The sequence below is a fragment of the Talpa occidentalis genome, unplaced genomic scaffold (genome assembly GCF_014898055.3).
Source record: "Talpa occidentalis isolate TD23 unplaced genomic scaffold, MPIMG_talOcc4v2.1 talOcc4.12, whole genome shotgun sequence".
NCBI classification, from domain to species: domain Eukaryota; kingdom Metazoa; phylum Chordata; class Mammalia; order Eulipotyphla; family Talpidae; genus Talpa; species Talpa occidentalis.
In genome coordinates this window covers 74,039,076-74,052,095 of record NW_023601212.1, presented here as the reverse complement: position 1 = coordinate 74,052,095, position 13,020 = coordinate 74,039,076, and the positions used below count along the sequence as shown (strand labels likewise).

Genomic DNA, 13,020 nt, shown 5'->3' with positions numbered 1-13,020 from the left:
TTTATTTACCACAGGCAGGGTAGATTTAGTATAATTCTGAAAGACCCTTGGATTTTCAGAATGTTAAATAAGCATTGTTTCAATTGAAACTCAAAAGATTTATTAGCCCCTAACAAAAGAGTTACTCTGTCCTTTGAGGTTTTGAATTCAGTCATCGACTTCTCCCCTCTGGCTATGAAAGTCCTAGAAGGCTCTTCTTCCAACAAAAGACTGTTTCATCTACATTGAAAATCTGTTGGCCAGTGTGTCTATCGTCATCAGTTGTCTTAGCTAGATCTTAAGGAATACTTGTAGCTTCTTCATGGATACTGGCTGCTTCAACCTGCCCTTTTATGTTACAGATAAGATCGCTTCTTTTCTTAGACCTGTTGTGAAAGTGAAAACCTCTTCCGATTTCTTTTGGTTAGCCAAAGCAGGGACTAGTGGAGATCTTTTGTAAAGGTAAGCTGCATAATATAAACTTTTGAAAATGAGGGTTATGGTATTTTTCCTCCATAACAAACTGTAGATTTGTCATTTACACTCCCGAGTCTTCTTTAGCAGCCGAACCCTGTTAAAGCCTGCTGAGCTGCCATCATTTATGCAGCTGGTGTCTGGAGTAGGACTTACTGAGAGATCTCTGACTCATTCTTTACTAAGGATATACAGCTAGGACAATATTTAGAAAGAAAAGGGATTCTTCTGATAAAGAAAATTTAATGAACAAATAAGTGACTCTTGGTTTGAAGTAGCGCAGACTTTGAAATTAGATACTAGTAATAAAACTTTGCAGTGAAATCTGAAATGAAAGATCTGAACCTCAGAAACTTGAAAAATGGATCAAAAGAGAGCTGCAAGCGCCGGTTCGATCCCTGGCTGCTCCCCGGCCACCGGAGGAGGGTCCCGCATGGGGCACAGACCTCTCCTGCCGCCCACTGCTCCCCTCAGCAGTGTACTTCGGTCCTTCTGCCTGCTCTGCTCCCTGCTCTGGCCCTGGTGCATTCTCTCACCTTCCCGCGCTTCTGACTGTACCCAGTGCTTGTATAAATAAATAAAAATAAATCTTTAAAAAAAAGAGAGAGAGAGCTGCAAACTGATATTGTAACAGGGTGGTCCCCAGGAAAGGGGGAGGTTCCAGGTTTCCTGCACCACCCAAAGGAGGGTGGAGCTAAGCAGGGAGAGAAGCAGCTGCAAAGACTGAGGAAAGAAGGAAGCAGGATGGAGAGCCAGAAAGAGACCTGGAGGAGGCACATGGAGCTGAGAGACACATGAAGAAACTGTGCTTGCCTTTTGGTCGTGGACTGGTTGACACAGATGTAGGTGAGAGACCCGTGGGGAGGTGACAATGGCAGTTTTTGTCTTGATTTTGATTTTGCTCTTTTCCTTCCAGACTTGTCTGGTTGTTTCTGATCCTTCTCTGTGGGTCCCCACTGGAAGATGCTTTAGACTTGTAGCAGGCTTTGGGGCCTTGCTCTGGGCCAATCCCATTTGGATGGACTTTTACCCACGAGGGGAAGGATAACTTTGGGTGCATGATTTAGAAACTATATTCTTTGCCTATCCTGTCTTGTTTCCTAATTGTATTAAAGTTCCTTCCCATTAAAGTCTCATATGTTTTGTGTTGATGCAGCAGATGGCAGAAACTATTTAGAGCAGGCATGTTTGCTGGGTCTGGGGTGCCCCTTCCCTGTCCTGTAACAATATTATTACAATATCAATTGACTTGTTACAATGTCAAGTTCTTACTTGACATTTCAGTGGTTGCTGCTTTGAGCATTAGCAAATTGAAAGTAATTTCAGAATCTCCTTGGGTTGAGCTATGCCCTCTCTGGCTGACACTGTAATTTTTTGATGAATCAGCTAAGTCTGTGAAATCCATACAAGGAAGAGTGTCTCTGTTTTAAGTACTGCTAACTTCGGGGAACACAATTCTTACACACACACACACACACACACACACACCACACAGACAACCTCGATTGGCCAACACCTGGTTCCTGGGAAAACTTGTAGATTACCACAATGGAGTAAGAGCAAGTCCATCATACAAGCCCATGTAGAAATGGGCAATAACCCTGCCCCCTTCCTTGCCAACCCACGCTGAAGCTGCGGAAATAGCATAGGTGTATGGGACCATCTACATAATGACAAATGTAAGCTCTCTGATGGGGTACTCCTGGCCAAGGTTACGACACATACTATAATTAAAGGAGTCCCACCATTATTGGTGTATTGGCACCAAATATACCTTTCTAGTGAGACTACAGGAAATTGAAAATCTACAGTCTCAAATCTCTTATTCCAACTACCATGTCAGAGATTTGGAATTTTATAAAAGGAAAAGTTAAGTGGGTGCAGCCACATTGGAAACAGTCTGGCCATCCTTCAACAAGTTATACATAAATTAAGATTTGACCCAGAAATTCCAGCCCAGAGACCTAAGAGAATCAGAAACATGGCCACATAAAAATGTGTACACCGATGTTCATAACAGCATCATAATAGCCCAAGAGTATAAATAGCCCAAATTTATTAACTGATGAATTTGGATAAGCAAGGTATAGCATAGTCAAATAATGGAATATAATTCACCCATAAAGGGAAATAAAGATCTGATGCACACTACAGCATGGATGAGCCTTGAAAACACGATGCTAAATAAAAGCAGCCAGTCATAAAGTCCACACATTATGATTCCTCTGACATAAAATGTTCAGAATAGACAGAGATAGAATGTAGATTACTGGTTACCTAAGATAGGAGATAAAGGGGGGAGGAGTACTAAAGGGGAACAGGATTTATTTGGGGGTGAGGAGAATGTTCAAAAGTTGATAATGGTGATGATGGTAGCACAACTCTGGAAATATACTAAAAACCACTGGAGCCAATTTCCTGTGGATTCATCAATGAATTCTGGAACAGACATTGAAGTTTAAAGGAGAACTTCTTTCACACACTGAGCTGAAAACAAGGCCAGCCCACAATGGTGAGCACTAGTGAAACACAGATCATGGCTAGGCCCAGGAGAGTAAAACAAAGGGATAAAGATGGACAGGAAACACACTGGCCTTCCAAGGAACTGGACCTACAGTGGATGACCTAAAATGCAGTCGGGATTAAAGGGACCCATATTGATGGCACCCTGGACCACTTGCCTGAAAGAAACTCCTTTTTTGCAGCAATATAATCCTCAAAAAAAATTCTCTAAGTATATTTGATCCAGTCTGGCACTGAGTAGAAAATGAACAATAAATGTGATGGGATTGAAACCCAAAGGACAAAGTAAATGGACCCAGAAGGGATCCAGATATTGAAATAAATAGAGCTGGTTCTATCCCTCCTCTAACCCAAGTAAATTACTGGAAAGAATGTGTGACAACCAGTTACAACAGAAAGAAAACTGCAGATCACAGAAATCAAAGTAGGATGAGCAGGCACAATTCTGTACTGAATGAATTTCCTAAAAATACTGTGGAACCTGTCCTAAAAGAAATAGGGTTATCCCTTGGAACACCACGTTGGTGGAAAAAGCCCTCAGTGGAATTAAGTTCCTACTAGGAAGTAAAATGTTGGCAAGAATGACATTGGGTGGTGGGCCCAGCAGGGGTGAGATACTCCCATTTTACCAGCTTGACCCTTGAGGCATTCCCCTCACCGGTTGCCTGTTAAAAGAAACAACCCCAGGAAGTTTCCACAAATTGTGGCATATGAGGACACTGTGGAGTCTGTTGTGGGAGGACAGAGGAAGCTGTTCTGGGCCTAGAGGGGTGGGGGTGCCCGTGAAGGGCAGCCACTATGTGCCCAATAGACATAGGTTCCACCCACTCATCCCCCAACCTAGCCCGCTGCCTGACCCCCATGGTGGCAGAGGCCCCCTTAGATGGGACAGAACCAGCCAGTGAAGTGGAAGTTGCTGAGACTGGGCAGTGGCCCAGACGTTGGGCCCACCACCCTTTTCCTATCCCACGCACTTTATGCAAGACCCTGGGCCGCACAACCTTTAGTAGCCTATAAAGGGCACTGACGGGGTAGAATCCAAAAAGGCAGCCCCATTGCAGGAGACCAACAGCAGGGAGAAGAACGGGTCCTCCCATCCTGATTGCCATCCAGGTACCCAAGGCCTTTCCACCACCCCAGGCCACCCCAGCAGCCCACCACAGAAGGTGGGATGGCAGGACCAACCCCAGCCAAGGCCTCACCGATGGTTCCGGCCTGAGCTCCAGCAGCCACAAAACCGCCCCTATTCCCAGCAGCAAAGGCAGCAGCCCCCTGGATCCCAGCAGCCCACAGCCCAGGGACCTCTGCGCCCATCAGCAATGGAGACTGCCTCCACACACACCACACCTGAGTGATTCCAACTTACAGGACACCTGGAGCCATGTTTGGTCTCTGCCAGTTTACCAACTGTAGCCTAGGCAGCACCCCTCCCCGCTTACCCATAACACATGCCATCAAAACACCGGCTTTCCTGCCTTGTCCTTGAGACTCAGGAGGGCCAAAACAATAGCCTTTTATCCTAGCAAGGGTTGAAGGAAGGGCCCCATCCTTACTGTTCAGACACACGACTCCCGCCTCTAAATAAGACCGAGAAGGAAGCAGCCAGCTCTCACGCCTCCTGGTGGTTTTTCTTTCCTACTCTGGTTTTTGTTTCCCCTTGACCCCTAACTCTGAAGTCATTTTATCAACCATCATATGCCACCTGAACCTCCAGTAACAACAAAAAAAGAAAGAAAAGAAATATTATGTACATTGGTTGATACGTTCATTCACACAACCTTATTTGTAAGTATTAACACTTGGACATCTTACTTTTCTGCAGCCATCTTTGTTTGTAATTTGTCAAAAGTTCTACATTCTTCAGCATTCTGAATTCTGCTTCCTTGATTGTTTTCACAGACCTCAATGTATGGCTGTTTTTACTTTCTGGTAAGATGATATTCTTTTTTTTTTTTAAAGATTTATTTTTATTTATAGAAGAACTGTGGTACGGGCCAGAGGTGTGGGGGGTGAGAGGATTCACCAGAGACAGAACGGGGAACAGAACAGGCAGAATGACTGAAATACACTGCTGAGGGGAGTAGCGGGCGAGACAGGAGAGGTCTGCTGCACCATGTGTGTATCTCCCTTGCCAACCAGGAATCGAACCCATGCTGGACAGCTTCACAGCACTTCCCTCAACCCACTGTGCCACTGGGGAGGCCCATAGTAAGATGACTTTTCTTTGTGTATGATAACATAGACCTAGCAAGAACCTAAAGGCAGGAAGTTACCCTTTGTCTTCCCCATGCAAGCTCATTTCCACTCTATGGGGATTATTCAAATAATGAAAATACCTTCCCCGTACATGTATGGGATTTCAAGTCTCTCAGAATATATTGTCCCTATTTTGCATCCTGTCCATTTTCACTCATTTTCCTCCAGCATGAAGAGCTCCCTCCACAACAGAGTCCTAACTCATTGTTTAAACTTTTGTTGTGACATTTTGCCTGGCAATACCGGGGTTCTTCTTGATAGGCTCAAGTAGTGTTTTAATATCTACATATTCTACCAAGAGCTAGGTCATGTCAAAGTACTCGCACCCAACATCACACTCATATCATCTCTTGCTTCCTCAACACTTCTATGCAAACTTAAATTCATCTTATCTCCCTACTCTCGTATCTGTTCTTCCTCCTGGTGAACAAGTGACAGCAACATCTCAACATTGTCATTGAGACGCCAACCCAGGAAGAGTAACATTTTCAAGAGTTAAGAAGTCAAGTAGACATTGAAGTTACTTTATTTATTGACAGTTCAATTAAAACTCACATCAAACACCAGTGCTGAAAAAATATTATCCTCATGTGCACTCATGCCGGAGGCTGGGTGGCCAGGGAGCCCAAGCAGGAGGGGCAGCCTGTGCACGTCTCAGGTGGACACAAAGCAGGTGGATGAAAGAGCGAGAGGTGTCTGGGAGGGTGAGGGTGGGCACTGGGTGGAGTCATGGGGGACTAGTGTGGCAGGATGGTGGGTCAGGGAAGTACAAGCTCCAATCAAGTCCTAGAGGGGAGGGAGAAGGACTCTGACAGGTCAACAGGTCTGTGTGTCAGTAAGGTTAGCAGGACACTAGATCATCAGGTCACAAGAAACAAGTGAGTGGGACCCCTCCAGAGCAATTGGAGGGACAGAGGGTCTGTCTCCCTCTAAGCCTTTTCCTGTTTGATTGCTGCCTTAGCAACCCAGATGCCAGAAGCAGAGTGGAAGCTTTCACACGCCTCTCTAAGCAGGGATGATGGAAAAGAGAAGTGAACACAGACTGGAGCACAAGTTCGATCCCCTGCTGGCCAGGGAGCAGCCCTCATGGCGAGGTAGATCTCTCCTGTCTTGCCCGCTGCTCCCCTCAGCAGTGTATTTCAGTTAGTCTGCCTGTTCTGCTCCCCACTCTGTCTCTGGTGAATCCTCTCATCCCCGCACCTCTGGCCTACACCCCAGCTCTTGTGTGCACAAATAAATAAATCTTTTTAAAAAATTAAATGACACAACCAAAGACCCCTCCTGTTACTTCATACCAAGTGTTGTGGGTTATTTTCTGCAGAGCAAGAGACAAGCGTTGCTGGTTACACAGGCTTCACTCCAGCCGGGCTGTGAGATTTGGGGCAAAAGAGCTCTGAGAACCACTCAGGGTGCCCAGCCCCACACAGTAACCTCACCTTCCTGGGACACTTGATGGGGGTTTCACTGATTTCATGTGTGATGGCAGCTCCTCAGCACGTTGGTCTCAGCCGTGGAACAGGAACCACAGCAGGAGGACAATAAATGCCTCCACCAACGACCAGACCAGAGCTCAGGCTGAGTGCCATCCAGTGCTATAGTTTAAACTGAATGTTCATTGAAAGAATGCAAAGACAAATCGACTGTTGAGCCTTCCATGGTTAAAAGCGTAGTGACTTTGGAAAAGGACAGGATCAGGTTCAAATCCCATTACTTCCAATTACCATTCTATGCTTTGGAAAGTTACTTAAGTTCTCAGGTCAGTTTCCCTCTCTGTGAAAAGCAGACCATAAAGGGTCATTCTTCAGAGACTTTCTATTAAGACAATATAATAGGACACATCAGCTTGCGTAAGTTTACTATTATTCTTGTTTTTACTAGGCACCTGTTTCCTATAAACATATTGATTCTTGTTGTAGATACAGCTGTGGCTGGGTAGTCTTATGTTTTAAGGGGTCCCATCTCCCCCTGGCAATTGGATAACTGTCACAGATGGCCAATACCTGTGGCATGGCTTTGTCATGGCCCAAACTGTGAAGAGAGGGACACTACAAGGCTCAGATGCTCCCTAGGGCTGCTCAGCTCCCTGCCTCTGGAGATGGGGGGAGGGTGAATGTCTTGTCCTCCCAGAGCTCTGGGGTTTTCTCAAGCAGCTTGTCCTGGCATGAAGCCTCTTGGAAGTCTCAAATTTTATCTTAAACACTCATGCAAATTCCATACTCTGTTCCCCGCTATATTAGCATGTTTTAGAAAAAAGAACAAAAAACCCTCAATTTCCTAAATACACAAGGAAATCTGGCGCTGAGGAAAATATGATGATTTTTTAATTAGAAAGAAAAACCATGTTATTTTAAAAACCTTTCTCATCCTTCATCCTGACCTCCCTCCAAGACTGACAAATATTTGTTCAACAAATATTATTAAGTGCCTCATACTTGCCAGACAAGATTCAAGGTCTTGGGGATTCAGTTGAGAACAAACAGACAGGGCCCCAGGGTTCCTATTCCTGGGTAACTTATATTATCAGAACAATAATGAGTTAACATTAATTAAGCTATTATTATGTGTCAAACATGGTGCAAAGGCATTTCCACGTATTATTATTATTGCACTTAAACTTCACAGCAAGCTTAGAAAGTAAATAGATACTTTTCCCAGTTTTTCTCTTAAGGAAAAATGACACTCAAAATGGTAATTTTTCCAATGTCACACAACTAGTGTTAGGGCTTCAGGGTTGAGCCTTTTTCATTCTGAAGACCATACTATGTGTTTTCTGGTACATGGGCTGTCACTTTAACAGGGAGAGCGAGATTTTCATAGGATGATTTTCTTATCTGAAATTGAAGTCTGCCCCCTTCACCTTCTATAATATTACTGCCTCAGCTCCTAAGTTTTCTGGCTAGTTCAGATGCCACTCTGATGTGTGTCCAGGTGGCACATGATGCAAAGAACAAGGTCAGCATTTCTTATATTTTGAAATATTTTTTAACTGTTGACATAGTGATACTTTGAACTAGAAGTCATAAGACCTAGATCCCAATCCTGCAAAGGAACAGCTGAAAGAACTTGTCTGTGTCCAGATTTCTCATTCATTCATTCAGTCATTCACTCACTCATTCATTCTGAATAATGATGAAAAGCCTACATTCTTCTAAGCAAACGACATAATGGTTAAGCCAAAACACACAGTCCCTACATCCATGGTGCTTAGATACGGTAGAGGGAAAAAACTTAACCTAATAAGGTTAAATAAAAATATAGCCACAAAATGAAGTAAGGGCTCTGGAATGAAGGATGGGATTCTATGGAGATACAGTTTGGTATCTATGTGAATTAATACACTTTAGCATTTACACGTAAATACATTATTATGCTTAAATATACCTTGGTGTTTAAGCATAATAGTATGTGAAATAATTTCTTCAGTGGATCAAGGGAGCCTCAGCTAACAAAGTCTTACTGGCCCTGAGACCTGAAGAATGAATGCGGGAGTTCACCAGGGGTTGAGGTGGCTTGGGGTGGGGCAGCTGGTATGGGAGGGAGCAGGTTGCCCTGGAAGAACCTCAGATGCTTCATGCACAGACTATAGGAGGCCAGGGGCTGCTGATACCAGGAGTCACTGTAGAGGGGGGAAACTGGTCCAGATCTTCCAAGTAATTTAGAACTGAGACAGTAATTGTTGCCAATTACCCATTCCCCTTCCTCTGTCAAAATAAACAACAAACTGAACTTAGAACGAATGATCTGAGGCTCAGAGGAGCTTAAAAACTTGGGTTGGATTGGATTTTTAAGTTAAGGTGTTTAAATATCCAAAAACCTAACCATAAAGCATACAATGAGTGGTTTTTAGCATATTCATAATGTTCTGCAACCCTCACCATTAGAGGCTCTTGCTCCTAAGCACTACTTACTTTGGCCTCTTTTCATCCTCAGGAAAATTATTTTAAGATAATTTTTTAAATTGAGTCTTAAAATACACTTGTTAAATGGCACAATCTTTTAAAACAGCTCAATGAAACTTTTACATGTGCATTCCTCTGTGGAATCACCTACCAGATCAAGGTGCTCAGGGCATCTCCAGCTGCCTGGCTGGCTCCCCAAGCCTCCTACCACTTGGTATAAATCCCCCCCCCAAAAAAAAATAACCAGTAATCATTCTTAAAGTCCCTTAGTAAGTAACAACAACAACAAAAAAACCCACAAAAAAAGCCCCAACAACCAGGGCCTCCCTGGTGGTGCAAGCAGGTAAGACGCAACCTATGAAGGTGTCCGCAGCCTCTGCAGCACAAGTTTGATCCCCAGCCAGGGAGCTACACACATGGCGCAGCAGACCTCTCCTGACGGCCCGCTGCTCCCCTCAGCAGTGTATTTCAGTCAGTCTGCCTGTTCTGCTCCCCACTCTGTCTCTGATGAATCCTCTCACCCCCCACACACACACATCTGGCCTGTACCCCAGCTCTTGTATGCGTCAATAAACAAATCTTAAAAAAGAAAATAATGATTAGTTAGGATCAGGTGTCAACCCTGCCTGTTACGAAGCAAAGATGAGGGTCAGATCCCTGCTTGCTCCTAGAACAGCTTTCCTTCTCAGGAGGGAGCAGAAAGATCCTCCCCAGAGGCTCTGTCTACTGTGGAGGGGAGGGTGGAAGAAACTCCCAAAGCCCTGGTGGTATGGGGGCTAGAAGACATCATTCCTGGTCCTAACAGATTGTTGATTCATATTGAACTGCAGGGGAGGAGCCATTTGGATGCTCACTATCCCAGGTCCTCCGTGGGTGGGATAACACCCAGGGAAGTAGCCCTGGCCGCAAACACATTCACTGCAGAACATGCCACTCACATCGCTGACCACTGTGATGGCTCTGTCACATGTCACTGTGGCATTCAGATATTCCTTAATCCAGGCATAACTTCCACATCAAGAGATACAAACAGGGCCTCCTTGGTGGCACAAGGGGTTGAGCACCGCATTGTGAGGCAATCCGCGGCCTCTGCCCACATCTCTGGCCTGTGCCCCAGCTCTTGTATGCATAAATGAATTAATCTTTAAAAAAAAAAAAAGAGACACAAACATACAAATCCTTCCCCAGAAGGGTTTCTCATTGAGGGATGTTCTCCAATCCCCTCCTTGCTTACCTCAGGGTATATATTTCTCACTCTCCTTCTAACAGTCTTGTTGCCTCTGTTGTGGACTGTCTATGGGGCGTAAGATCCCAAGATGCTAAGAGACTCAGTGTCGGAGAAACATTGAAATCATTTATGCAATGGCAAGGAGGACTTCAGAGGGTTAGGGTGGTTGCATGTGAAGGAGAGAAAATAAACAAGAGCAGTGTTATGATAGGATCTTCAAAAAAGAAGAATTAAGAGAGTGTCTTGGGAAATTTTTTGAAGCCCTCAAATATTTTTCATTTAAAAAGTGACCATATTGGGCCTCCCTGGTGGCGCAGTGGCTGAGCGCTGGGTTGCAAAGCTGCCCGCAGCCTCTGCAGCACCCGGTTCGATCCCCGGCTGCTCCCCGGCCACCAGAGGAGGGTCCCACATGGCGCGCAGACCTCTCCTGCCGCCCGCTGCTCCCCTCAGCAGTGTGCTTCGGTCCTTCTGCCTGCTCTGCTCCCCGCTCTGGCTCTGGTGAATTCTCTCACTCTCCCGCACTTCTGACTGTACCCAGTGCTTGTATAAATAAATAAATAAATATTTTTAAAAAAAAGTGACCATATTTATAACAGTGTCACGCAATCAGGAATGAATTGAAAGATGCCATTACTGCTGACAAGTAATTTTGTCAGAAAATTTATACCCAAATTCCTCTTCATCAACACTTGATTCATTGGTTTATTCTAGGGATGAACACTTAGTTGCAAGTGTCATTACAAGTTATTAAATATAAAGTCAACTTAATTTCACCTATTTCAGATTTTTTTCAGAGCAAATTCTCAACCGATTTTTTTTTTTCCTTTCAAGCCATATAATTAAGTTTGGACTTTCCATGTTTCAAGGCAAACATTAAGGAGCAAAAGCAAACAAACAAGTCATCCTCATCAAGAGACCAAAAAAAGTCATGGACTAGGAGAAAATATCTTAAAAACACCTAAAGGATTGTTACCCAAAATACACAATGAACTCTTCAAATCCAACAATAAGGAAACAAACAACCTGATTTAAAAATGGGCCAGAAGGGGGCCTCCCTGGTGGTGCAAGGGGTTAAGGCTCAGCACTACGAAGTTATCCACAGCCACTGCAGCATGAGTTCGATCCCTGGCTGGCCAGAAAGCTACCCACATGGCGCAGCAGACCTCTCCTGTCGAGCCCGCTGCTCCCCTCAGCAGTGTATTTCAGTAGATCTGCCTGTTCTGTTCCCCACTCTGTCTCTGGTGAATTGTCTCACCTCCGCACCTCTGGCCTGTACCCCTGTTTTTGTATGTATAATCTTTTTTTAAAAAGGGGAAATTGGGGGCTCCCCAGTGGCGCAGCAGGTTGAGCACAGCGCTGTGAAGCTGTCCGCAGGCTCTGCAGAGTTGGTTTGATTCCCAGCGGGCCAGGGAGAATCCCACATGGTGCAGCAGACCTCTCCTGTTGCGCCTGCTGCTCCCCTCAGCAGTGTCTTCTGTCCCTCTGCCTGTTCTGCTCCCCACTCTGTCTCTGGTGAATCCTCTCACCCTCCCACACCTCTGACTGTACCCCAGCTCTTGTATAAATAAATAAATCTTTAAAAGGGGGGGGAAATTGTGAAAAATAATAGACAAAAACCACATTTATTTTATTTTTTTTTTTAATAGAGGCATGTTTATTTATTTGTTTGTTTGTTTTGTTTATACAAGCACTGGGTACAGTCAGAAGCGCGGGAGGGTGAGAGAATTCACCAGAGCCAGAGCGGGGAGCAGAGCAGGCAGAAGGACCGAAGTACACTGCTGAGGGGAGCAGCGGGCGTCAGGAGAGGTCTGCGCGCCATGTGGGACCCTCCTCTGGTGGCCGGGGAGCAGCCGGGGATCGTCGAACCGGCGCCGCAGAGGCTGCGGGCAGCTTCGCAACCCAGCGCTCAACCGCTGCACCACCGGGGAGGCCCCAAAAACCACATTTAAATGAGATTAGACTATAGGAGAGTGCCCATGTGTGCATACGCAATTAGCAAACTAACAACCTAACATGCCTTGCATCTTCAGGGGAAGTGAGGTTGAAAAAATAATAAAAATAAATAAATAAAATATTTGTATCCCCTATGATGCAAAGTACCCTGTCTGTACGCTAATTTTCACCTTGTTTTATTGAAAGCTAAGTTATTCAGTATCCACGTCTGATTTGCCGGACTGCCTCTCATAGTGATGTACGAATTTACATTTATACTCTCACGTGTAAGAACGCCAGACTCCCTCAGTCTTGCTGACAGTGTGTTTTCAACTTTCGCTTTTTCTGCTTGTTTGTTTATGTGTGAGGTAAAAAAAAATGCATCTGAGTAAGTTTTAATCTGGGTTAAAACAAACACCAAAGTGTTTTCCACAGCAGCTCCTGTAACTGGACTTGGCACCATGGGGCTTGAGCCTCGCCTTCCACTCTTGACTTCAATGTCTCTACACTCGCTCCTCTTTCTAAGCCACAAGTGTTAAAGCTCATTGATGGGGTTCTTCCGGCTGGCAACAGCCCCTAAATACAATCTAATGCCATTGTTTGCCCTTCTGATTTTTATGTTTGCTTTGTTTTTTCCTTGTGCAATTGAGGATTTTTGTTTGTTGCAGTTTCTTAATGGTTTCTTTATATTTCTGGTAAAGCATTGGTTTGCCTTTATATCAATGATAA

General features: G+C 44.7%; 1 protein-coding gene across 5 annotated transcripts in view; it reads right to left on the bottom strand.

The window, feature by feature from the left end:
* The window catches only part of TMEM248 (transmembrane protein 248), a 47,573-nt gene that overhangs the window by 27,397 nt on the left and 7,156 nt on the right, over positions 1-13,020 (bottom strand). For 3 of the 5 annotated variants that reach the window (XM_054693576.1, XM_054693574.1, XM_054693575.1), the window contains one exon: positions 10,366-10,506. The exons of the other annotated variants lie outside the window; for them this stretch is intronic. The gene's annotated coding sequence lies outside the window, so the exon portion shown is untranslated. The remainder of the gene's footprint in view (positions 1-10,365; positions 10,507-13,020) is intronic. 5 annotated transcript variants of the gene reach the window in all.